Source organism: Dermochelys coriacea, chromosome 8 (assembly GCF_009764565.3).
Source record: "Dermochelys coriacea isolate rDerCor1 chromosome 8, rDerCor1.pri.v4, whole genome shotgun sequence".
Taxonomy (NCBI): domain Eukaryota; kingdom Metazoa; phylum Chordata; order Testudines; family Dermochelyidae; genus Dermochelys; species Dermochelys coriacea.
Window position 1 is genome coordinate 5,250,310 of NC_050075.1, and position 25,212 is coordinate 5,275,521.

General features: G+C 41.7%; 1 long non-coding RNA gene across 1 annotated transcript; it reads right to left on the reverse strand.

Annotated features, from left to right (window-relative positions):
- LOC122461290 lies at window positions 1-8,021 on the reverse strand. Its single transcript, XR_006283186.1, has 3 exons — window positions 7,916-8,021; window positions 7,615-7,717; window positions 1-441 (listed from the first exon to the last, which is right to left on the reverse strand). It is a non-coding gene; the product is annotated as an uncharacterized LOC122461290 (long non-coding RNA).
- Window positions 8,022-25,212: the final 17,191 nt, after the last annotated feature.

Below are 25,212 nucleotides of genomic sequence, written 5' to 3' on the forward strand. Positions count from 1 at the left end.
AAATGTTCCTGAAGTATGGAGAAGTTCAGATCTCTAATCCAGAGCTTGCTTTCTTAGACTCATCTCTCTCTTTCTCTCATCTACTTCATAGTAAAGACTTTAGATTCAGCTGAGACATTGGTGTGCACTGCGGTGGGCACAGATGGGGATTTTCTATTCTGTCAGTTCAGCTCCTCACTTTCCAGCCATGTGTGCCAATGTGCCAAATATATTGGGTCTCTAGGAGATGTATGCTGTCTATATGATTGTCCTGATTGACCCAGATGTATTTCATCAGTGCACCACTGAAAGAGTGAGGTCAGGACTCTTAATTCCACTGTACTTGTTAGGTGTTAACTTGGTAGGTAAAGATGGGTAGCGGATGCTGGCTGATGCATTTCTCAGTGCCCTCTGCTCCTAGACACCTTGGGTTGGAGATTAGGAACATGATAATCTCAGCAGCTGGAGATGGATTTGAAAAGCAGGATAAAGTGAAACTGGAAGGCCAGAAATGACAGAGAAAGCACTGTTTAAAGACTTGATGCATGGGGGATCAGACCAGAAAGGACTTAGACAGTCCATTAAAGAATCAATCTTTCTGATTTCAGAAAGAACACTTGTAAATAAGATACATAGATTTGCTGCAGAAATAGATTTGTTTCACAGTGTGCCCACCATTTATAATACTGATCATATCATTATTCACATCGCCTTCCCTGGATGATCAAATATACATGTATTTTGAAATATGGATTCAGAGAACATTGCTCCATAAATCTCTTGGAAAGGAAACATCCAGTTTCTGATCTGAAACTGAGAAGTTCCTCCTGATCAGTTATTTTCAGGATTTTAAGGTCATTAAGAAGTGCAGAGAAGAAGCTGGCACAAGAGGTAAATTATATTTATGACAGGACATCTGGACTAATACAATGATGAATTAATGGAAAACGAGTGCTTCTGTGAATCCTTTTTAAGAGTCCAAAAAGACAAAGTAATTTGTTTTGTTACTGTCTACTTTTATTAGGGGATTAATTGAATTTGAGTTAAGGAAGGTCATTAGAAGGCAAGGGAGAAATGAACAGAATGTATTTGTGTTGGCATGAAAAGCAAGAAGCAAACTGTGAGCAAGGTTAATGTGCTAAAAATACACCAGAACAAAGGATCAGTCCATCCCTACAGTTCCTCTTTCTTTGTTGCATCAGGTTTGTCTTTATGCATCCGATGAAGTAAGCTGTAGCTCATGAAAGCTTATGCTCTAATAAATTTGTTAGTCTCTAAGGTACCACAAGTACTTCTTTTCTTTTTGCAAATACAGACTAACATGGCTGCTACTCTGAAATCATGCAAACTTAGTTATCTCCTTCATTACTTCTTTGTTTACACAACAAAACATGGGCTATTTGGGCTGATCACCTGAACAATCTAAAGGAGTTTGATAATTCAATCAACCCTCTCAAAAATTACAGGAAGTTTCCCTTCCCAGTTACCAGTAATCTCATCGACACACTTATTCCACATGAGGGTTGAATCCTAGAATGGAGTGAGTAAAAAATCACTCAGAGTGACAGAGTATGAAATCTCAGGAGACCTGGTGATCACAATGCATGGCATATTCATTGCCTGGACAAAAACCAAGGGATTGGAAAGTAGAGAGAGGATACCTGCAATAAATGCATATAATGTAGAGAAGGGCTAAAGCAGTTCAATGAACGTTGGTAGTTCCCAACCAAGCTTAGGGATAGGTTTGGTTATATTGCTGTTGAGACTAATCTAAATGATACCAAGTTAAGGAGAGTTTCCATGTGTAAATACAAGACTTCCTATTACCTCATGGACAGTTTTAGCCACTCCTCTCTATAGAATCATCTCTCTCTCTCTGCACACACACACACACACACACACACACACACACACACACACACACTCTTCCCCAATATTTCTTCCATCATTCTTTGTTAGAGAGGATATTTATATGAAAAGAAACTGCATTCTCAAGAGCTCATCTGCCCCTGCCAAGGCAGCACCTACCATTGAGACCTGCTGTATGGGTAAGTACAGCTAGTTTATGGGAAGCTGTGAAAGCACAGAACTTCAAAACAAAGTTCCAGTGTGAGGAGGGGAATGGGGCATAGCATACATTTCCAAGGCATCCCAGGAGGCATTCAGCCTCAGCAGGTTTTATCATTCACAAATGCTGATGACTAAGAACATTTTTATATTTAAGCTCCTGTCTGCTGAGGACCCAGGAGATTTGTCATTAGTGATCTTGATCTCTTTATTTCTTCACAGGTTTCCTTTGCCCTGACTTCAGGGCTCTAAGTGTGTTGGGCCAAATCCTGCTTTCCTTACCCAGACAAAATTCACACTGAAACCAATGTGTGTTTTGTCTGCCTAAGTATTGTGACAAGGCTCAAGGATATGGCCCACTGGATAACATTGAAGAGCTGAAATTTTAATTATGCCCACTGAATATTAATAATGACTTGAAGAGCAGCTCAGATCCTATGGAAATCTCTGAAGCACATTTTATTGAGAAAGAATTTCTTCCTATTTTAACAATTAATTCCAGTTCACTTTCCTCTTTCTTTCTTGATAAAGATCATTGTTAAGAGTTCATCTGGTTGTCCATCACTGAACCTTTGGACTAAATTGATAGACTCATAGATGTCAAAGCCAGAAGGGATCATTATTACCAACTTGTCTGACCTCCTGCATAACGCAGGCCAGGGAACTTCACTAGTCATCTCTGCACTGAGCCCAATAACTTGTGGTTGAGCTAGGGCATATCTTTGAGACAGAGAAATCCAGTCTTGATGCAAAGACTCCACGAGATGATGGGTGAAATCCTGACACAACTGGAACCTTGCCTTTGACCTCAATAGGGCCAGGATTTCACCTGATGAATTTTCCGCATTCCTTGGGAAGCTGTTCCAATGGTTAATTACCCTCAAATGTTAACTATTTGCATCTTAATTCCAGTCTGATTTTTTCAAACTTCAGTTTCCAGCCATTAGTGCTCATGCCATTGTGTGCTTGATTAAAGAGCCCTCTAGCATCAACTAACAAGTGTGGTGCAGTGGTGTGGTTGTTAGCCTGGGACTCACAAGACTGGTTCAATTCTCTACTGTGCCACAGGCTTCCTGTGTGACTGTAGCCAAGTCACACTCTCTGTGACTCATTTGCTCATCTGTACAATGGTATTACTGCTTCCCCATCTCACAGGGGTCTGAACAGGACAGTAACATTAAAGACTGTGAGGCATTCCGATGCTATGGTAGCAGGGGCTACCTAAGATAGTGATCAAGTCACTTCTTAACGCCACCCTATACCAGAAACCTACTGACCACTATGCTTACCTACATGCCTCCAGCTTTCATCCAAACCACACCACATGATCCGTTGTCTACAGCCAAGCTCTATGATACAACCGCATTTGCCCCAACCCCTCAGACAGAGACAAACACCTACAAGATCTCTATCATGCATTCCTACAACTACAATACCCACCTGCTGAAGTGAAGAAACAAATTGACAGAGCCAGAAGAGTACCCAGAAGTTACCTGCTACAGGACAGGCCCAACAAAGAAAATAACTGAACGCCACTAGCCATCACCTTTAGCCCCCAACTAAAATCTCTCCAGCGCATCATCAAGGATCTACAACCTATCCTGAAGGACAACCCATCACTCTCACAGATCTTGGGAGACAGGCCAGTCCTTGCTTACAGACAGCCCTCAAACCTGAAGCAAATACTCACCAGCAACCACACACCACGCAACAAAAACACTAACCCAGGAACTTATCCTTGCAACAAAGCCTTTTGCCAACTCTGTCCACATATCTATTCAGGGGACACCATCATAGGGCCTAATCACATCAGCCACACTATCAGAGGCTCGTTCACCTGCGCATCTACCAATGTGATATATGCCATCATGTACCAGCAATGCCCCTCTGCCATGTACATTGGCCAAATTGGACAGTCTCTAGTAAAAGAATAAATGGACACAAATCAGACGTCAAGAATTATAACATTCAAAAACCAGTTGGAGAACACTTCAATCTCTCTGGTCACTCGATTACAGACCTAAGAGTGGCAATTCTTCAACAAAAAAACTTCAAAAACAGACTCCAACGAGAGACTGCTGAATTGGAATTAATTTGCAAACTGGACACAATTAATTTAGGCTTGAATAAAGACTGGGAGTGGATGGGTCATTACACAAAGTAAAACTATTTCCCTATGCTTATTCCCCCCCGCCCCATACTGTTCCTCACAGGTTCTTGTCAATGCTGGAAATGGCCCACCATGATTATCACTACTAGTTTTTTTTTCTCTCCTACTGGTAATAGCTCACTTTACCTGACCACTCTCATTAGCTGTAGCTCACGAAAGCTTATGCTCAAATAAATTCGTTAGTCTCTAAGGTGCCACAAGTACTCCTTTCCTTAGTGTGTATGGTAACACCCATTGTTTCAGGTTTCAGAGTAGCAGCCGTGTTAGTCTGTATTCGCAAAAAGAAAAGGAGTACTTGTGGCACCTTAGAGACTAACAAATTTATTAGAGCATAAGCTTTCGTGAGCTACAGCTCACTTCATCGGATGTGAGCTGTAGCTCACGAAAGCTTATGCTCTAATAAATTTGTTAGTCTCTAAGGTGCCACAAGTACTCCTTTTCTTTTTACCCATTGTTTCATGTTCTCTGTGTATATAAAATCTCCCCACTGTATTTTCTACCGCATGCATCCAATGAAGTGAGCTGTAGCTCATGAAAGCTTATGCTCAAATAAATTTGCTAGTCTCTAAGGTGCCACAAGTCTTCCTTTTCTTTTTGCTAAATGTAGTTGTCGCACCAATGCCATATAAGGCAGTTATCCCACCTCCTTATTCCTACTTCATCTTTCCCTGCTTTGCTATGGGGAAATCTCTTCACCCCCTTCTTCCTCATGGGTAAGATTTGGAATCTTTCATGAGTAACTTGCTTTCTACTGAACTTATATAAATCCTGCCCGAATGATTAAAAATTGCTTTATACACATGCGCACGCACCCAAATCTGCTGTTCAAACTGTAAAAAGCTTCATGGACAATTTTGTTTTAGGTTTCAGAGTAGCAGCCATGTTAGTCTGTATTCGCAAAAAGAAAAGGAGTACTTGTGGCACCTTAGAGACTAACAAATTTATTTGAGCATAAGCTTTCGTGAGCTCATGAAAGCTTAGACTCAAATAAATTTGTTAATTTTGTTTTAAAATCTGCTAAATATTAGAGTTGGTCAAATAACAATGAAATAAAAACCAGGATTGTGAATAATTCCTGAACAAACCCAGCTTGAATTTGAATTGATGCCATTCGTGAGGGTCACATGCTGGTTGTTAATCATGAATATTCAAATAGCTAATGGGTTTTTATGCAATATTCCCCGATCCTGAATGCTTCATGGATTTGTCCTGGAAGCGAGCTATTATATCTCTCCTGTTTGAAAGGCTGATGCAATTGGAGACTTCATCCACATCTATCACACTCCTTAAGTTCAAATCTTTCAGATGCTGTGATGTTGAATTTGTTCACCTTTCAGTGTATGTGTACCAATTAGATCATCGTTTCAATCAATGTTTAAGAGGATTCCTCAACTGTAAAAATCCATAAAGGCTTGTTAAGCTTTTCCTGGAGCTTAGTAACCTATGGAAGCTTCTGATGCCTTACGAAAGTGCTACAAATAATATTTCGCCCCCCGGGGGGGGGGAATGATAGTGGAAAAGCCATACATTATGGCATCTCATTAAGCAGAGCAAACAATCTGAGGGTTTCAATGCCAGAATGGGGTGATGAGCCCATAGTCTCATGTCTAGGATGGAATCACGCTTGAATGAATGAATGAATGAATAGACATATTCACTAGTAAAAGGTGAGGAGGGTACCGGGGAAGAAGATTACAAAACACCATTATTTCTTACAAGAACTCCTTGGTAAAAAAGATCTCCTGACTCCCTTCCACACACACAGATTTTTATCATCATCATTTATATTGTGGTAGTGCTTGGCAGCCCCAGTCATGGATCGGGAACCTACTGTGCTAGGTGCTGTACAAACACAGAACAAAAGGACAGACCTTGCCCCAGCAAGCTTACAGCCTAAGTATCCCAAAGAATCCTCTCTCCTACCCTCTTCAAAATCCTTGAGCAGGCCTGGTGCAAACTGGTGAGGCAATGGTGAGCAGGAATCCATTATGTTTTGGCATGGCACCAAAGAAAAAGCATTTCACACACAAGCCAGCCCTGTCTCTGTTCCACACAACTTCCCTGAAGCTTTGAAAATGTCCTCTTGCCTCTCCCCTGCATTCATACTACGGGCGGCACTTGCTGTCTCTCAGAGTACCTTACCTGACTGTCATGATGGGGCCAGATCTTCAAAGCAGCTCAGCTTGTTGGAAAATCCAACCAGAGGATGACAATAGGCACGGCGGGGTGCTGAGCTCTTAATATGACCCCAGATTCTCAGGTCCTTAATGGCAGCTAAACTCTTTGGAATATCTGGTCCTAATTGTGGGTGCTAGGCAACAGAAAATCTGGGCCTTGGTGACTTTCTGATTTATCTTTATAAAACAGTAAGAGACCTTTAAAACAAAAGGATAATGTGCTCTTCTATTAATGACCTATGTGTAGTCATTAGAAAATAGTTTGCATTGCACTGAAGTTTTCCATCAGTATTGCTCACTATGGGTTTGAATTGTGCTTCTCAAATGTACATAAGCTAGTCTGACCTTAAATTGGGTGCAGTCATTAACATATATTTATCACTTTAGACCACAACAGCATTCAGATCTGCTACTCTCTGTGCAAAAGTAAAAACAGTGTTGCATAGAATTTTGCTGGGCAACTTGTAAACACAGTCACGGTGGCTGTTTCATTACGATCAAACAATGCTACTCAAAGTGCTACAAAATCAAGCGTTGCAAAAATCTTACCGCCCTGGCTTCTTCTATGGCACCTGGAACAGAATCACTCATGAGTCATTGCATTGCAAACGCAATTTTGTTTTGAGGAGTTTTTACTTATATAGCTCACTAAGAGGCCTAATTGAGGCTTTGTACCATGTCCCCTGTTATCTTTTGGTCACTTGCTGTATATAGTGTAGCAAAGACTACCTTGATTCTCCTCATAAGCCTTTGGATTTTAGGCTGTTCAGCAGAATCAAGCCTCAAGCACTATTACTGGTGTTCTGAGAATAACCAAATAAAATAACAACAGTGAGAAGAATTAGGCAGTTCTAGATTTTAGCCCATTGTCCATTGTGCTGAGTAGTTAGACCTGACTCTGTAAATGACCAATTTTGCGGTGGAGTGGGGGGAATTGCACTGCCACAAACCTGCTGTGGGAATTTGCGCAAGTTTCAGTGCTTCTCCCAGCCTTTGTAAGTCCTGTCCACATAGATGATTAAGCTCTTCGGGGCAGGGATTGTCTCTTACTCTGTTTGCTCAGTGCCCATACAGTGAGGCCATGAGCTCAGCTTGGGATTCTAGGTGCTATTATAATAAATAATAACCGAGCTCCTAATTATGGATTAAAATGAGGTAAAACCCTGTGAACAGCTATGTCTCAAGGCCACCCCTTGTGGTGAAGGTGGGTATTTAACTTACCTCAAACATCATTCCTGGGCAATGGCAGTCCTGGAGTCTGGGGGATAGCTCTCCCTCTGTACTTCTTAATGAGTCCGCACTCACACACACACACCGCACCCTTCTGGGGAGGAGGGTATAAAACAGTCCAGACAAAAAAGAAAATAGTTCCCGGGCCCAGAAGGGGCTGGGCCCCCTCCCACACACAAAGGAGGGAAGCAGTCTCTCCGGCTTCGCAGGAAATGTTGGCCCCCACCCTCCACGTGGCTAAAAGCCAAGAGTTAGTCCTGGGCTTTTAAACCAAAGAAACAAACCAGCTCACCTTCTTTCCTTGGAGGGCTTGGGCCAGCGGCACTCCCAAGCTGTTCCTCAGCACGTGAGCCTGAACCCTGGTCCAGGAGCTCTAGCTCTGCTTGTCCCAGGGTGCCACCTCAGTTGGGCTGGGCTCCTCCCTTGTGAGGGCCCAGCCACAGGTCTGACAAGCCACACAGGTGCAGCAGAGTGTGGCGGATTGTGACCACAGGAGTTCTTTAACCTTTCCTTGACTGGTTGTGAGGGGTTATCTGCCCCACAACACCCCTCAAAGTCAAGGGACAAATTCATCTGTGGTGTACCTGCATTGACTTCCATAGAGTACGTTGGCCTGTTGTATGGCCATGTTAAGTTTTTTGGGGAGCCACTTTACTACAGAGTTCTTTGGACCAAAATATACTCCACAAGGGAACCAGCATCTTCTCTGGGATGTCTGGTCCACTTTAGTGATTCCCCATCTGTAACTGCATTGAGTTGTGCAGTTCCTAGAGTAAGCCATAGTTTCTGCCCCCAGGGTATTTTTCATTAGGGCTGCTCATCTCATAACTGTGAGAAACATTTTGTGAAATATTGGGTGACAGTTTTCTTTTAATCCATTTTTGCACTCCCGCAATTTTGCATTTTCATGAAATGGCACAAAACCCAGCCATTTGGGCATGAAAAAAAATAAAAGCTGGATAATTTTGCGTTGAAAATAATTCCACTCAACACTTGGCCCATTTTAACACAAAAATGCAAGAGTAAATCAGGAGTAACTCTATTTCATGGGCATTATACCAGTATAAACATGGCATAAGCTAGATCACAATCAGTCTTTTGTGTATAGGGTGATTTGTTTGTCTGTTTGTTTGCTTTTCCCAAATAAATATGTGCTTAACAATACACCTGAATGTATAGAAATCAAGACAGATGTTATAACATAAGTCCTTTTTATCATACTCTCTGACTTCATTATGTGACATAAATTCTCCAGACAAACCCTTTCCAGCAAATGAGATTACACAAAAGCCATTGCCTTTGTGAGTTTTGTGCAGTGTAAGAACACTCGGACAAGTATAGTGCTGAATGCTCTGTTTATTTTGTACATCTGATGCTGGCATTACCATCAGAGACAGGGGTATACGCTTTTTTGTGTGTTTTTTAACACAAAAGTAATATAGCACTCTGGCTATTTATATCCATTCTGCTGGAAGTGGTGGAGGTGTAATTACAGAGGAGAAATTACAGGGCTTATTTCAGAGACACTTCTTCTGCTGTCCCAGGGAAGATAAAAGATTGAAAGTGTTCCTGACATATCTCCAAAGCGACAATGCTTCAGTGCACAGTTTGGGCTATTTTCAGGTTGATTAAAAGCTGCCTCGTCCAACCCTGAGTGAGAGCAAGTTTGCAAAAGGGTTGCCTGTTGACTCCATCATCTTTGGGACCCTGCTGAAAGCAAACATGGAGCTTCTTTGCCCTTTTGGCTCTGGCAGAAAACCAGGCAAGCAGGCACCACATGAAGCATTTCATGCTTTGTCAGTACAACCTCAGTTCTGGCCTTCAGCATCCTTCCTCGGCCCCTAACATTGGAAACATGGGTTCTGCCCAGAGACTGCCTAAGGCCAGGCACAGCTGTGCGATTGCATCTCAGCCATGACAACAGCCCTTTGCGCCTACACTGAGCCAGCACTGGCAGCTGTGTGATGATGACTTTGTGGCATGGAGGGAAGTCCTCTGGGCATTAGCATGAGTCTACCAACACATTGGCACAAAAGAGCCAAGCTAGAATGATCCAGGTGCCAAGGGGCAAAAGCTGATGTTATAACCCAGTGTAATTTCCCAGCTGCCAAACAGCTGGCTGACTTTGGATGATTCCAGAGCTAAACATCCAGGATGGTTCTGCGAGTCCTCTAATATCCCAAACTGCAGCACTTCCAAACATTGAACCAGCTTCTCCCAGAGTGACTGCTCCAGAACTCCTGCTATACCATGGAAGACCAAACATAGGCTCCCATTTGAAATACAACCAAAAACCCATCTCCTAATTGAAATAAATTAAAAAGGCTTTTAACAGCTGTGTCTATTCCCTGTTCTTTAGACGCAACAATAGCTCAGTTGTTTCACTTACTCCCTGTTGATTGGACTGTTTGAAATAATGTTGGCTTGTTACCTAGCAACATAGATTTCTTATTGCTGAGCTAGTTACAACCTAATTCTCATTTGTCATAATTTGTGTAATCAGAGCTGATCATAAATAAAACCTGAATACAATCAACTGACTTATGACTGCAATTAGAATCAATCTGAATCAGAGGAGGATGTTAACTGCTCACTACTTGATAGTGGATGACTTATTCCTATATTTATACTTTCATGTCTTCATTTACCATGTTATCCTTTGCCAAAATATCTAGTTAAGGCTGCATATGTTTCCTTTAGCAAACCATCCACCTCTCAATAGTACAAGTTAGTTAAGCGTTACCAGTGCAGATATCTGCAGTCACATCTCACTGCGGTGCTCCATTCACTTTCACATCTAGGGTGGTTGTCTTATATAGTCTATTATCAACACCTGTGGGTGATTCATGCACTTCTAATAATATATTCTGTTCTCCTTTCTCTCTCACATCTGTCAGTTTCCATCATTAGAGAGAGTCTGGGCTAGATCCTCAGCTGGATGTAAATCAGCATGGTTCCATTGAAGTAACTTTGCTGCAGCTATGCTGATTTACACCAGCTAAAGCCTTGGCCCTGTGTCTGACAGACAGCCCCCTAGTTTAGGGTCATGAATGCTTTCAAGGACATACGGGTGTATGACTTATGTGGCATCAGTGTGCCCCTACGATTGAACAAGATTATTATTATATTATTTGTATTACCATAGCACCTGGGAGCCCTAGTCAGGGACTAAGGTCCAATTGTGGTAGGTGCTGTACAGACACACAAACAGACAACAAAAAGATGATCCCTTCCCAAGGACTTTACAATTTAAATATAAGACAAGAGACAACAGATGAATAAGGACAGACAGAAGGGGGAGTACAAGGAAACAATGAGACAATATTGGTCAGCATGGTAAGTAGTGGTCTCAGCACACCAACTGTCTAATCTGTGTCAAGGTTTTTGTGGGCATCACGGAAAAGGGGAGTTTTGAAGAGGGGTTTGAAGGAGGAGAATGAGGTAGCATTGTGGAGGTTTATGGGGAGAGCCTCCCAAGCATGAGGGACATGATGGGAGAAACCACAAAGGTACTTGTGTGGAAATATAGCAAGTGGGCGATGGAGGCTGGCTTCATGGGCCGATCAGAGGAGAGTCGATATCTCAATAGCGAATGAGAGATGATATGTAGGGTGTGATGATTACTCAAGGGGCAGTCGCGGGTGTACAATAAAGGTACTAGTGGATTCAAATGAATGATATATATATGAACCCTGGGGAATTCTGATTGGTTGATGAGTTGTCTAGGATGTATTTGGTCAGTGACTGTATTATTAGATTGAGATTACCTTCTTGAGGACATGCACTGTGTCCTTACTCTGTACGGCACAGACCCCACTGTTGGGATCAATAAGTATTATCATTATTATTTATTATTTGTATTGTAGTGCATCTAGAGGCTCAGTCAGGGACCGGGCCCCCTTGTGCTGGATGCTGTTCACAGATATACTAAATGACGGTTCCTCTCCAAAGAGCTAACAGTCTAAAGGCTCAATTGTGGCTGTGCCACAAGCCTTGAGTAAGAGGCAGGGTGTAGCTCCATTGCCACAGCAGTGGACCAGGGAGCACATTGCAACTCAAAGTCACAATCTGGTCTTTGGTCCCTGGCTTGCTGAAAGGGAGGAATTAATTTCTGCCAGCCCTATATGAGGTATAGCTCACTTCCCTCAATTGTGTTGGCTGAGGTATTGGGTGGAGGTCCTCCCAGGAGGAACAGACTCAAGGCTACACCCACCTGCACAGGATGGAAGGAGCAGAGTCAAGCATAGAGGCTGTTGTGACCTGCCATAGAGGCTGTTGTGACCTGTGACCTGTTGTGATCAGTAGCCTATGCAGGGCAGTAAGAGTGCATCTTGCACCCCCCATACTGATGTGGGTGGACATGTATAGAGACCCACCCACCTGGCCCTGTAAATATATATTTGTTTTCTTCTTGGAGGATCATTCCATAATAACAAGGGTGTTCTTTCCTTTAAAATAATAAAAAGGATTCTTAAGAGCAAAGTCTCTTTGCAATAAAAGAGAGTGAGTGATTTACAGTACAATAAATTAATTAATATGCCCCTTATGGCATAAGAGTCTTGTCTTGTTCTCACAGTGTGATTGCCAGAATCACTTAACTTCAGAAGGTCCCTGTCATACCAAGTATTCAGGAGACTTCAGGCATATTCCATAAAACGTATTCCCTGCTTCCACTCCTCTCCCTCTCCAATGCCGTTGTTTAAATTGATAAACCATGGGCCCCATTGCTAAATACAGGCATGTGCAATCACATGAATAAAAACATATAGGCCTAAATTAGCTAGTGGGGAAGTCAGTTTTCTGCCAGTGGTGAAATATCCAATTACATTTTTGTGTGGTTCTATGCTGGTGCAGTGCTAGTTAAACTGAGGTCCTGTTGCGTTAAACTCAGGCACTGCTGATCTGTTAGTGTTAGTCTGTGACAAACTGAATACAATCCTTGTCACTTTCAGAATGGAAGAAGCCACTTGGGGTGGGCTGTACTTGATTGTTTGTGGCACAGGGGATTTATTAAGGGTTAGACTGTAACTTTGCAACCTGCCGTGAGTCAGGAACAGAGACCCAACTAGGACTTGGTGGTGAGTCATCACTTCTCCCTTGCTCCAGGGCGGGAGTTAGTTACTTCACCCTTTCTAATGGAGCAGCTTACTCCCCAGATGGCTGACAAGAAGGAGAGGAGGGTGGAGCCAGGACTCTTCTTTGCCCCCTCTGCCCATTTGATCACAATGGGTAGTATTGGATGAGTTGCCCCTGCTCTCCTCTGCAAGGCTGGAGTTGCACATTGGGTGTGCGAGTGAGTGGTGACCTTGTCCTCCCTCACCCCTCCTTTGCATAGCCAAGTAAAGGCTGCAACACAATCTACCCACAAAGCGGATAATTGTCCGTGGTCTTTTGCTTTATAATATAGGAACAGGGCCCATACACCCAAACTCCCCTTTGGACTGTCAAAAGTCAGACAGGCCTTGCTAATGTCTTTTCCATCTCAGTGGACACGTTAACACAAGATGCCTCAAAATAGCTTGCCTCTTATAACACAGACATTCTCTTCCCCCTTTTGGCTGCCTCGGAATGGTGCTCGTAAACTCTAGCAATCTTAACGACTTATAAAACAGTTAGAAGTTTGCAGATACCCCACATAATGTAGCTAGAGGTGAAAAAATAAAATATACTGACAGTGGGTCTTTACTCTTGTGATTGCAGGCATGGCCCACAAGCGGAATTCATAAGCCTCACTGGAGCTGTGTGAAAACGGAACAAGCCATGGTCTGAAAAATTAAACATCTGTGATAACCTAACAATAAACACGGTGGTCATGTAAGGTATAATAACAAGGAATGTTATTTCAGAGCCTCTCTCTTTCTCCTCCTTTCTGGATGCACTCGCTCAGCTGTTTGAAAGCCAGCAGCAAATATAGCAGCACTGCTTTTGGAAATGACTGCAACATACTGTCTCCTGATGGGAAAAATATGGGATACTTGGGAGCGGTAGCAAACGCCATCGTTCATTGTAGCAGTTGCCAGGCGCCATTCCAAAGAGCGCTATGCTCTCTCCATAGTCATCCCTGTCTTCCGTGATTCATAGGGTTAGCAGCAGTCTCCCCTCCCCCAAAATATAATACGTATATAATGGAATGAGTCCCTCTTGTTTCTGGGTCTGGTAGCTTTTTTCATTTTTTTTAAATGGAATATTCATGCCAAGAGGTTGTAGAAGAAGTGGAGGGGGAGCTGAGTCCGAATGTGGCATTGTTTCACATGATGCCTATCTTTACTGCATTTAAACCTGTTTCCTTGTGTCTTTTTGGAATGGCTTCTATTCTCACGTGTAATTGTGGAGGTGGAGAGCTGTAATAGGTAGTTCTGGCTTTTTCAAGTGTGTTCAGTTGCCAATCAGAAAATGTCTTGATGGGTATAATGTCCTGGAGATACAGGACTAGATACAGGACTTTGGAAAGTAGAGACAACTGCTAAAGAATTCAGGTGTGGAGTGGGCATTGGACTGGGAGTCAGGAGACCTCAGGGCCAGTCCTGGTTCTGCCATTGACTTATGAAGCACTTAAATCTTAATTTAGGTCTCAGGTGTTATGTAAGTCTTGAGCTGGGCCTCTGTAAAGGGTTGAATTTCACTCAGTACACATGAGGACATATTTGAAGGCACCCTTTATTCAATATGTTGTTGCCAACTCACAAGATTTTATCGCTGGTTTCAGTGATGTATTCTGTAAGCCCCAGCTTACAGATTCAAGCAGTTATGGGAGAATCTCTGCTTTAGTGAAAAAAAAAAGTTTCTATCTCTCATGGTTGTGAGGAAACTTCTGAAAACATAACCCTAGCACACCTTAACGGCTCAGACACCAGGAAGCAAATAAAACAATACCCCAAATGTTTCTGGCTTAAAAACCAAGAGATTTTAAAAAAAAACCTCATGATTTTTGCTGGCCTGACTCATGCGTTGTGAACACCTGGTACTGGCAGTATTATAATGATATAGTAAATGTGTATGTTGTGACTCCTATTCTGTAAGCCAAGACTCTCCTCCCACTGACTGCCAGGATTGCGTGTCCCTGGGGAGGATGGGGGAAGAAAATATGAAGTAACTACAAATCCCTTCCTTGCTGAGAATTTCTGTTTATTTAAAAAATTAGAAGAAGCCAGGAATTGATATATATCAGCATGCTTCAGGGCATCAGCTGACCTCTAATTTGGGAGGTCAGGAGGAAATTATCTCTAGGGGCAGGTTATCAGATCCCTTCCCACACAAGGTTTTCTTGCACCTTCCTCTGAACTGCCAAGCTGTGGCTAATCTCAGAGACAGGATATTTAACTAGCTGGACCCCTGTGTGGCAAGTCCTACGTGATGCAAAATGGAGTGAATCCATGACAGATGCAACCCCAGCGAAGTCAGCAGAGTTAGACCAGGGATGAATTTGACCCTTTGTCTTTCTGATTTGAAGAGAGATTTGGCTGGGTTAAACCCACCAGCTATCTTGGCACTTTGGAGGAGTGAACGCTAAACCACACTCTGGGACATTTGCTGCATGGTAGAAGGGTCCACGTGGCAAGTCAGAGCACTGTAGATTCACACTCTGGCTTGCCCTGCAGTAACTCATTGTCTGGCAGAGCCCTAAGTCTCACTGAAAGTCAGTAGCTCTTGTGCTCCTAAGGGACAGATTTTTAAAGGTATTTAGATGCCTAAAGATGCAGCTAAACATCTAGTGAGATTTTCAGATGTGCCTAAGCAGGTTAGATGCCTAAATACTTTTGAAAATCTGCTCCTAAATACTTGGCTGCTCTGGCTAAGTGAGGGGCTTTTATAATAATTATTTTAATGAATTTCAGAAAGGTGCTTCCCATCCTTCCTACAGTCTCATGAAATGGTGGTGAAATGCTGCAGAAAGAGGGTGAAAAAAGAACATTCACCTTTTAAAAGATTCATAATGAGCTAAAGGCCAAGGCTAAATCAATTTATTATTCACTAAAGTCTCAGATTCCCTGCGTGTTTTGTTCTCCTGAATAAAACATACTATCAGCAGTGCAAAGCTTGCCTGGAGCAGTAGGGAGAAGGTGAGCTAACAGAGTAATATATATTTACATATTTATTTTTAAAAAATGAAGCAGATAGTGGATGAATAGATCCTATTTCCAGGCTTCTTTTTTCCTTAGGGTTTGTGTTGTATTTGTATTTTGAGATTAATCCTGAAAGAATGGACTTGACTTGGGTCAGAGTTAAGGGTATTCTGCTGTGACATATTATGCATTTAGGGTAACATTTTCAAAAATGCCTTAGTGACCTAAGTCCTATTGAAAGACAATAGCACTTAGGCTATGTCTATACTAGGAGAGCTTTCCTGGTACAGCTATACTAATATACTGTACTAACAAAGCACTGCTAGTGTGGATGCTGCTTATATCAACAAAGTTGTGCTTTTTCTTGTGTACCTTATTCCACACCACCCCTGAACAAACCAAGCTGTATTGGTAAAAGTGCAGTTTTCCTATTATAGCTGTGTCTTTGCTAGGGGCTTCTGTTGGCACAGCTATGCCAGTCAGGGATCACACTTCTTTGCACCCCTGACTGAGCCATGTCAGCAGAAGTCTGCAATGTAGACATAGCCTTAAGCCCCTAAATGACTTAAGCCTTGCAAAAGCTGTACTGCTTTAACTATACAGGTATAGGCAAAGGGGTACAATCTCCCCAATATGGATGCACTAATACCAGTGTATACGTGCTTATACTACTTATCATGAGGACTGGAGTGGCTCACAACCATGAGTGCCAATCTCAGGGCAGACTATCAAGAAGCAGGGCAGAAATGCCAAACTGGTTGTATATTCTATCATTAGGTTTCACTAACCCAGTAACAAGTGTGAACTCCTAAAGCACTGTACCAATCTTACCATGGAGTCACAGACAGTCCCCTTGGGCATTCCAGTCTATCTTGCCACCCAGACACGCCTGCCTTTGTGAGAGATGGTCACTTACACCAAAAATTACATCCATATTCGAGTTACTCCTAGTCCCAAAGGACCAGTCAATTTACGCCAGGTCAACTGTACTCAAGTCTCAAACCAAAGACAACACTTGTAGCCAATCCTGTAATAAACTAACTAAAGGTTTATTAATGAGGAAAAGGAAACTGGAGTTATTTACAAGGTTAAAGTAGGTAAACAATCATGCACAAGAGGTACAACCTTAAATTAAAAAGGTAATAGAAGCTTCTACAATAAGTAAACTTTTATGTCCTTTGGGGCTAAACCAAGCCAAACAGCATGGAAATCTCTTGCTTATGTTTGGGAATCTTGGCCCCTCAGAGTCCAGACAGCATAAAGATATCAATTTCTCCTTAATAGTCATTTTTATTCCCTTCCCCGGTATTCAAACTGTGATGGGATGTGGGCCTGTGAATGTACCCTCTTCAGAGTTGTAGGGGTAGTCCTCAACAAAGCCTATTGATCACAAGGGGTTGTCTGATGTCTGTAGATCTTCTTTGGTTGGGGAGACGATAACAATGCTTACCATAAACTAGCATTTCACACTGGGTAATTCTTCTCCCCTCACTGCGGAGAATTTAGTCTTAGCGAATATTTGTATAGTTATAGAGCAAACATTTATATGTTGCCTTATAACATGGGATACGGATATTATAAGTAGGATTAATACATGCAGCATCCTACAAGGGGTCCATAAAGTCTAAACATATTCTTATAACTCTAATATCTATTTCAACAATACCAATTTACAGGTAAGCCAGACAGGTTTCCAGTTTATTCCCATATGGGAAGGGGATCGAGTTAAAATTGCTATAAGGCAGTTTTAAGACAAGTATAATTGCATCTCCATGAGAGGTGGTACAGGGATAACTATAGTGATAACAAAAAATCACATCCTTAACCAACACAAAAAGAAAAGGAGTACTTGTGGCACCTTAGAGACTAACAAATTTATTAGAGCATAAGCTTTCGTGAGCTACAGCTCACTTCATCGGATGCATTTGGTGGAAAAAACAGAGGAGAGATTAATATACACACACACAGAGAACATGAAACAATGGGTTTATCATACACACTGTAAGGAGAAAGAAAAGGAGTACTTGTGGCACCTTAGAGACTAACAAATTTATTAGAGCATAAGCTTTCGTGAGCTACAGCTCACTTCGAAAGCTTATGCTCTAATAAATTTGTTAGTCTCTAAGGTGCCACAAGTACTCCTATTCTTTTTGCGAATACAGACTAACACGGCTGCTACTCTGAAACTGTAAGGAGAGTGATCACTTAAGATAAGCCATCACCAGCAGCAGGGGGGGGAAAGGAGGAAAACCTTTCATGGTGACAAGCAAGGTAGGCTAATTCCAGCAGTTAACAAGAATATCAGAGGAACAGTGGGGGGTGGGGTGGGAAGGAGAAATACCATGGGGAAATAGTTTTACTTTGTGTAATGACTCATCCATTCCCAGTCTCTATTCAAGCCTAAGTTAATTGTATCCAGTTTGCAAATTAATTCCAATTCAGCAGTCTCTCGTTGGAGTCTGTTTTTGAAGCTTTTTTGTTGAAGGATAGCCACTCTTAGGTCTGTGATCGAGTGACCAGAGAGATTGAAGTGTTCTCCAACTGGTTTTTGAATGTTATAATTCTTGACGTCTGATTTGTGTCCATTCATTCTTTTACGTAGAGACTGTCCAGTTTGGCCAATGTACATGGCAGAGGGGCATTGCTGGCACATGATGGCATATATCACATTGGTAGATGCGCAGGTGAACGAGCCTCTGATAGTGTGGCTGATGTGATTAGGCCCTATGATGGTATCCCCTGAATAGATATGTGGACAGAGTTGGCAACGGGCTTTGTTGCAAGGATAGGTTCCTGGGTTAGTGGTTCTGTTGTGTGGTGTGTGGTTGCTGGTGAGTATTTGCTTCAGATTGGGGGGCTGTCTGTAAGCAAGGACTGGTCTGTCTCCCAAGATCTGTGAGAGTGATGGCTCGTCCTTCAGGATAGGTTGTAGATCCTTGATGATGCATTGGAGAGGTTTTAGTTGGGGGCTGAAGGTGATGGCTAGTGGCGTTCTGTTATTTTCTTTGTTGGGCCTGTCCTGTAGTAGGTGACTTCTGGGTACTCTTCTGGCTCTGTCAATTTGTTTCTTCACTTCAGCAGGTGGGTATTGTAGTTGTAGGAATGCATGATAGAGATCTTGTAGGTGTTTGTCTCTGTCTGAGGGGTTGGAGAAAATGCGGTTATATCGTAGCGCTTGGCTGTAGACAATGGATCGAGTGGTATGATCTGGATGAAAGCTAGAGGCATGTAGGTAGGAATAGCGGTCAGTAGGTTTCCGATATAGGGTGGTGTTTATGTGACCATCGCTTATTAGCACCGTAGTGTCCAGGAAGTGGATCTCTTGTGTGGACTGGTCCAGGCTGAGGTTGACCAACACAGTTATACTGGTACAAAATCTGTGTGTAGAGCAGGCCTTAGGCATTTTGGAAAGTGGGACTTAGGTGCCTAGGTCACGTAATGAAAATGTCACCCTACTTGATAAGAATGTGTATTAGAAGGAATGTGTAAGATTTTTGATGTTCTTTGCTCTCCACTTCCTTCTTTTAAGTGCTTGAGTTTAGTATGTGATGTGGTAGGTAAAGAGAGTATTGTCACTGAACATCCTTAGCTGTTTATAGACAGGAAGGTTTCATAATAACATAAAATCTCTCTATTGAAATGATATTTTATTTCTGACTTGTTTCTTAAGTTTAAACCTCGTACATAATGCCACTAGTCACTCTGCTGGAGTGAGGTTTCCTCTACACTCTGCAAGTTATCATTGTGTATCCCTTGTATCAGATAAAGAATAGAAAGAAGAAAACTTTCTTCTCCTTCTGTCCCTGACATACGCACATGTGCATAACTCAGAATTCAACATCAGTGTTTTTGTCAGCTTTGCTGATTACAAGCATTGCTTCTGAACCAACTACATGCCTATTCTGACTAGTAGGTCTAGTTAAGGAAATATATACAGATTGAAACCGAAACCACATAGTTTTCACTGTACCCAGAAAATTGTTTTACTAAATATACTTTTTACCAAATATGAATAAATTTTGTTTTCAGGTATCGACACAGCTACAAGATAGATATCTGAAAACAAAACTGATCCATACACACACACAAACACACACATCGTCTTGTAGAAATTGCTGTCACCACCGGAATACATTTAACTAAACAAATGAATTTTTCAGCTGCTCTTCATGGAAATCGCTTAAATCAATTCAGTCTTCTTGCTAAACCAATGCATATAAAGTAAAACCAATCCCTTGCCTGTCTGCATTTAGCTCTGCTGTCATTTAAACTGATGGAGTTTCATATCCTAAGCAGGGTATTTTTTATTCATAAAGACGCATTTTAATCTAATCAATGTATATTAACTGCAACTAATATAAGTGTCATTTTTGCTGTGTAGAGGAAAAACAATTTTTTTATTTACTGAAAGTGGTAGAATTTTTCTTTTAAACTCATACATATTTGATAGCAGTAACTTTTCAACTCCATTTAATAGAACTGAGCAGAGATCTAGAACATTTCTGAGCTATTGTTTCAGGCTGTCTTGACTGACTTCAGCAGATGGGTGCCCCATCAGTTCACATTTTTCATAGTTATTTTCGCAGCCATGAAGGCTGGAGACAGAATTGTTTGCCTAAACGAAAGCTTAGATTCTGGGGCACAATTCTGCTTTAAGGAGTGACATCTGCCTCAGATTCCTGTGGCTGTGGAATCAATGAATATTTAAGGGTCTGGTTATAAGGCCTAATCTTGCAAACACTGACTTCCAAGTGTAGTGCTTAATATTGTGAGTTGCCCCACTGGAATCAATGAGAAGGAAGAGGAGGAAAGGACATGTGGGTAGTCATAGGGAAAGCTAGAACTGGAACATGAAGTACTAGAAATATGAACTATGGGTAAGAGATGTGGCAGCATCACCAGAGAGAGGTTACTGAGCACAGATGTGCTGCAGAGAAGGGGTTATATAAAGAGTGCTATTGTTAATGACTATAAGTGGATGGGTGGAGGACATGCTGGCTCAGAATGATACCAACAACACTGATATTTTACATGGTGCTTGCAAACACAATCATTTTACTGTTTCTAGGGCTTGATTCAGAGGGATTCTTTCTATTGACCTCAATTGGTTTTAGATCAGGCCAATATAATAGACCTATTGATGAGAAGTGCTAGATATTATTGTTTTTGATGATGATGTTGATGATGATGCTGTAACCCATTGCAGAAAAAGTTGTTTCATATTTCAAAGGTAGAGGTGTTGTGCAGCTATTTCAGTTATCCAAAATGGATTGGAGATGTATCTTTGGAAAATGGTCCAAATGACACCACCTTCAAGAACGGGTAGATTTTCTGACCAGCAATCATTTTCACTGTTATCTGGTCCCACCTCACCAGCAGATGCTGCAGTGCTGCTGGTCTTACTCTTTCCAGTTTCCCTAATCAGAAAGGGAAGCCATGATGGGCAGAAGACTGACCTTTGTGTGCTCCAAGTTCCCATGTCTGTAACATGTTTTTATCTTTGCTTTAAGAACACGAAAGGTATTTTACACTCATCTCAGAAGGTGTTGATCCAGTAGAAGTTTCAGATAGAGACAGTCCATTAGCGCATTGAAATTTCCAGTTTGGTTTAAACTAGAGATATCAAACTAAAATGGGCAGTGGAATAGTATACAAATATACTGCACAATCATTAGTTTGTACATTGGATTTTTCTGGTACTGGGAGTGGGGGGAAGGGTAATGGGTGAAACGCCTGTTTGTTTCTTAAAGGACCTAATGTAGCCATCACAAAGGTTAATCTTTTTCAAATGTGTGTCTTTCAAAGTGCTTAATTAAGTGCTAGCCCTCAGAAGTACTTAGAAGAGAGCAACACAGGATCACTCAACCAAATCACTGTTAATAAACCTTCCCAGCTTATAAGTATTTAAACCGAGGCAGGTCTCCAGAGGTATTTAAGCCTCCATGAATCCTTGAAGTTTGAAAGAAAGCACTTTTGTTTGAGAATGTTCTGCTTCATTTCACCATAAGCTGTTTTCTTAAACAATAAAGTATTTGCACATGTTATTCTTCTTCCCTTTCCCCCACCGAACTTAACTGAATGTTCAAGAAAGGTGCCAGCTTAATAAACGTGGAAAAGGAAATAGAAAGGAAGCTGCAATGATAATGTCTTCACATCTCCCCTCCATCATATCCTAGACGGACTGAGAGGAAAGATCAAGGGCCTTTCAGTTTTTGGCATCTCTAATGAAAAAAAAGAAAAGGAGTACTTGTGGCACCTTAGAGACTAACACATTTATTTGAGCATAAGCTTTCGTGAGTTACAGCTCACTTCATCGGATGCATTCGATGAAGTGAGCTGTAGCTCACGAAAGCTTATGCTCAAATAAATGTGTTAGTCTCTTAAGGTGCCACAAGTACTCCTTTTCTTTTTGTGAATACAGACTAACACGGCTGCTACTCTGAAACCTGTCTAATGAAACAATCAGTGCAGGATGTAGAATTGGTGGTGGCTCTTTATGTTTTGTGGAGAGGAAAAATACAATTGTCCTGCCAGCCTGGGACTTGAGATACCCAGGTTCAGTTCCCTTCTGCACCGCAGGCTTCCTGAGCGACCTTGAAGAAGTTCCTTACCCCTCTCTGTGCCTCAGCTCCCTATTTATAAAATGGAGATAATTGTAATTCCCTACCTCTCTGGTTTGTGAGGTTAAATATTTTTCAGATTGAGAGGCCCTCAGATACTGCAGAAATAGGGGTCATTTCAGTACCTTAGATAGATATGTTGCAATCATGTGTCATTGGGGGACTGACTGGGAATAGCAAGACCTTTTGTACAGGCTACTGAGCATATATTGGAGGGTAATGAGTATTTTCACCTATCATGATTCTTATTAATCATTTTTTGTAGGGCTGACAATGTGTGGGCAGAGGTTATTCAGATCCTACAGTAGCCAACGCCAAACACTGCATGCCTAGGTGTGTTTGTGTGTTTAAAAAATATCAGTGACGTTAAAGCCCAAAATGTCATGTTAAAGTTGTGGCCTGCCTTGCCAGGAGCATGGGGCATTTTAGACGCAGCATGGTGCATACCCTATAGTGGTGACGGATGAGTGGAAACCTCCTCCTATGGCACTCAAACTATCTTTTTTGATCATACTTGTAGTAACACTGATGTACTCTGCAGTGAGCTCCAGCCAGCCATCTGCAGCTAGATGTGAGTAATTGCAACATTCTGTAAAGCCTTCCTAGGATGGTGCAGGGAAGGAAAAGTAGGAAAGAATTTGTGGGGTCAAGAGTTTATCTCCAATACATCCTGGTTTTAAAGGATTAACAACTGTTTGATACTTTCAGCCGTGTGAATTACTCTGACCTGTAATGTGTCAGTAACTCAATTCTCAATACCACAAATGACCCTGCTCCTGGACTTCCAGCAGTTAAGTGTCTGAATTCTATTATTTGCACTTGCAAGTGACTGCACTAGTACAAATGTGCCTGTAAATAATTACAAATGCAAATGTAGAAGCAGTTTCCGGCCCAGATGAAAATATGGCCCTTAGTGTACTTCACAATGTATTAGATGCTCTGAGCCAAACTCTTCTCTCCTTTACATCTGTGGCTTTGGCCTTTGCATCTGTTGCACAGTTAAATTCTCAGCAAATGTGCTTTAGTAATCAATTGCTGTTTATCTAACCACATCTCCTAGTCCTAGAAAATCTACAGTAAAAAGCTGCAAAAAGAAAAGGAGTACTTGTGGCACCTTAGAGACTAACAAATTTATTAGAGCATAAGCTTTCGTGAGCTACAGCTCACTTCATTGGATGCATCCGATGAAGTGAGCTGTAGCTCACGAAAGCTTATGCTCTAATAAATTTGTTAGTCTCTAAGGTGCCACAAGTACTCCTTTTCTTTTTGCGAATACAGACTAACACGGCTGTTACTCTGAAACCAGTAAAAAGCTGATTTACTTTCATTCAAAGCCCTTATCTCTGTTCTGTAGCCATCAGCATTATAATTTTCTGCTGTTATTACTCAAACCATATGATATGGCACATAGATCCATCACTTGTTGGAGTCTGTTGCAAGCGATGAAGTGAGCTGTAGCTCACGAAAGCTTATGCTCAAATAAATGTGTTAGTCTCTAAGTGCCATAAGCCTCCTTTTCTTTTTGCGAATACAGACTAATACGGCTGCTACTTTGAAACCTCTCTAAAAACTAATTCACGTTAGTCCAAATGGATTTGTTTTACCTTGCAAAGATTTCTGACCAGTGCTTGACTATGACAACAGACTGTAAGCCAAATGCTTGCCTGGTGACAGAGTTTAGTCCAGGTGGAGAAAAAATGACCCCTACACCACCCCATCAACCAATACCTTCGACAACAAAGACACTGTCGGCAGTATGTTCTCCTTTTAATGATCTTCGTTTGCTACCTCCACTTCCCTGCCCACCTGGGAACTGTCTGTTATTAGTTCTGCAGGGTCTTGGCATGGTCAAGGCAAGCCAGTCCTGAAATGAGTCAGTGTGTTTAGAAGGTCTCAGTTGGATTGAGCTAACACTTCCTGACCTTCTGAAAGCTTGTCCAGTCTGGGGGTTTTCTTTGTATAACTTGCAAAATTTGAAACCTCATTGCTCACTCATCTTTCCAGAGTCTTGATAAATATTTTAAATAACACTGATCCCAGCATAGATCCTTGTGGCACCCTTTGTCAAGTTCAACATTTAACATTTATTCCCACTGTTTTTCTTAGACAGTTTCTAATCCACAGCAAAACTCTACCTTCTGCCTGACTAGTTTCCTAATAGCTTTTCGTGAAGAACTTTTTTAGAATTTGAATTGCCAAATTTTTTGAATTGCCAAATTAATTATACCAATTATTTTGCTGATCTGCTCAGAGAATTCTAGCAGATTGGGGAGGTATGATTTTTTTTCCTATCCGCACTGGTTTGTCCCTATAACATCATGCTCATCTCACTGTTTTAGAACTCTGTCTTTAAATATCATTTCTAACAACTTTCCTGGCACTTAATTAAGGTCTTGCAGATCCATAATTCCCCAGATCACCCCCTAGAAATTTTTCAAGGACATATACAACTTTCATTCATTTAGCAATGATAATCCACACTTTACAGCTGTTTTGGGTTCTGGGTGTTAGTATTTATCTTTTCCCCTTTGGGAGAAGATGTTTGAGAATGCTCTGAAGGAAGACTCCATGGTTTGTGCACTTGGTAGCAGTTGGAGAGCATGGGGCCTCGTTCATAGATCCTGGATTTCAAGGCCAAAAGGGACCATTATGATCATCTAGTCTGACCTCCTGAGAATTTGCCAATATAATTCCTAGAGCAGCTCTTTTGGAAAAAATCCAATATTGATTTTAAAATTGCCAGTGATGGAGGATCAACCATGACCCTGGGTAAATTTTTCCAATGGGTTAATCACCCTCACTGTTAACCATTTACTCCTTATTTCCAGTCTGAATTTATCTAACTTCAACTTCCCGCCATTGGCTAGTGTTATACCTTACTCTGATAGATGGAAGAACCCATTATC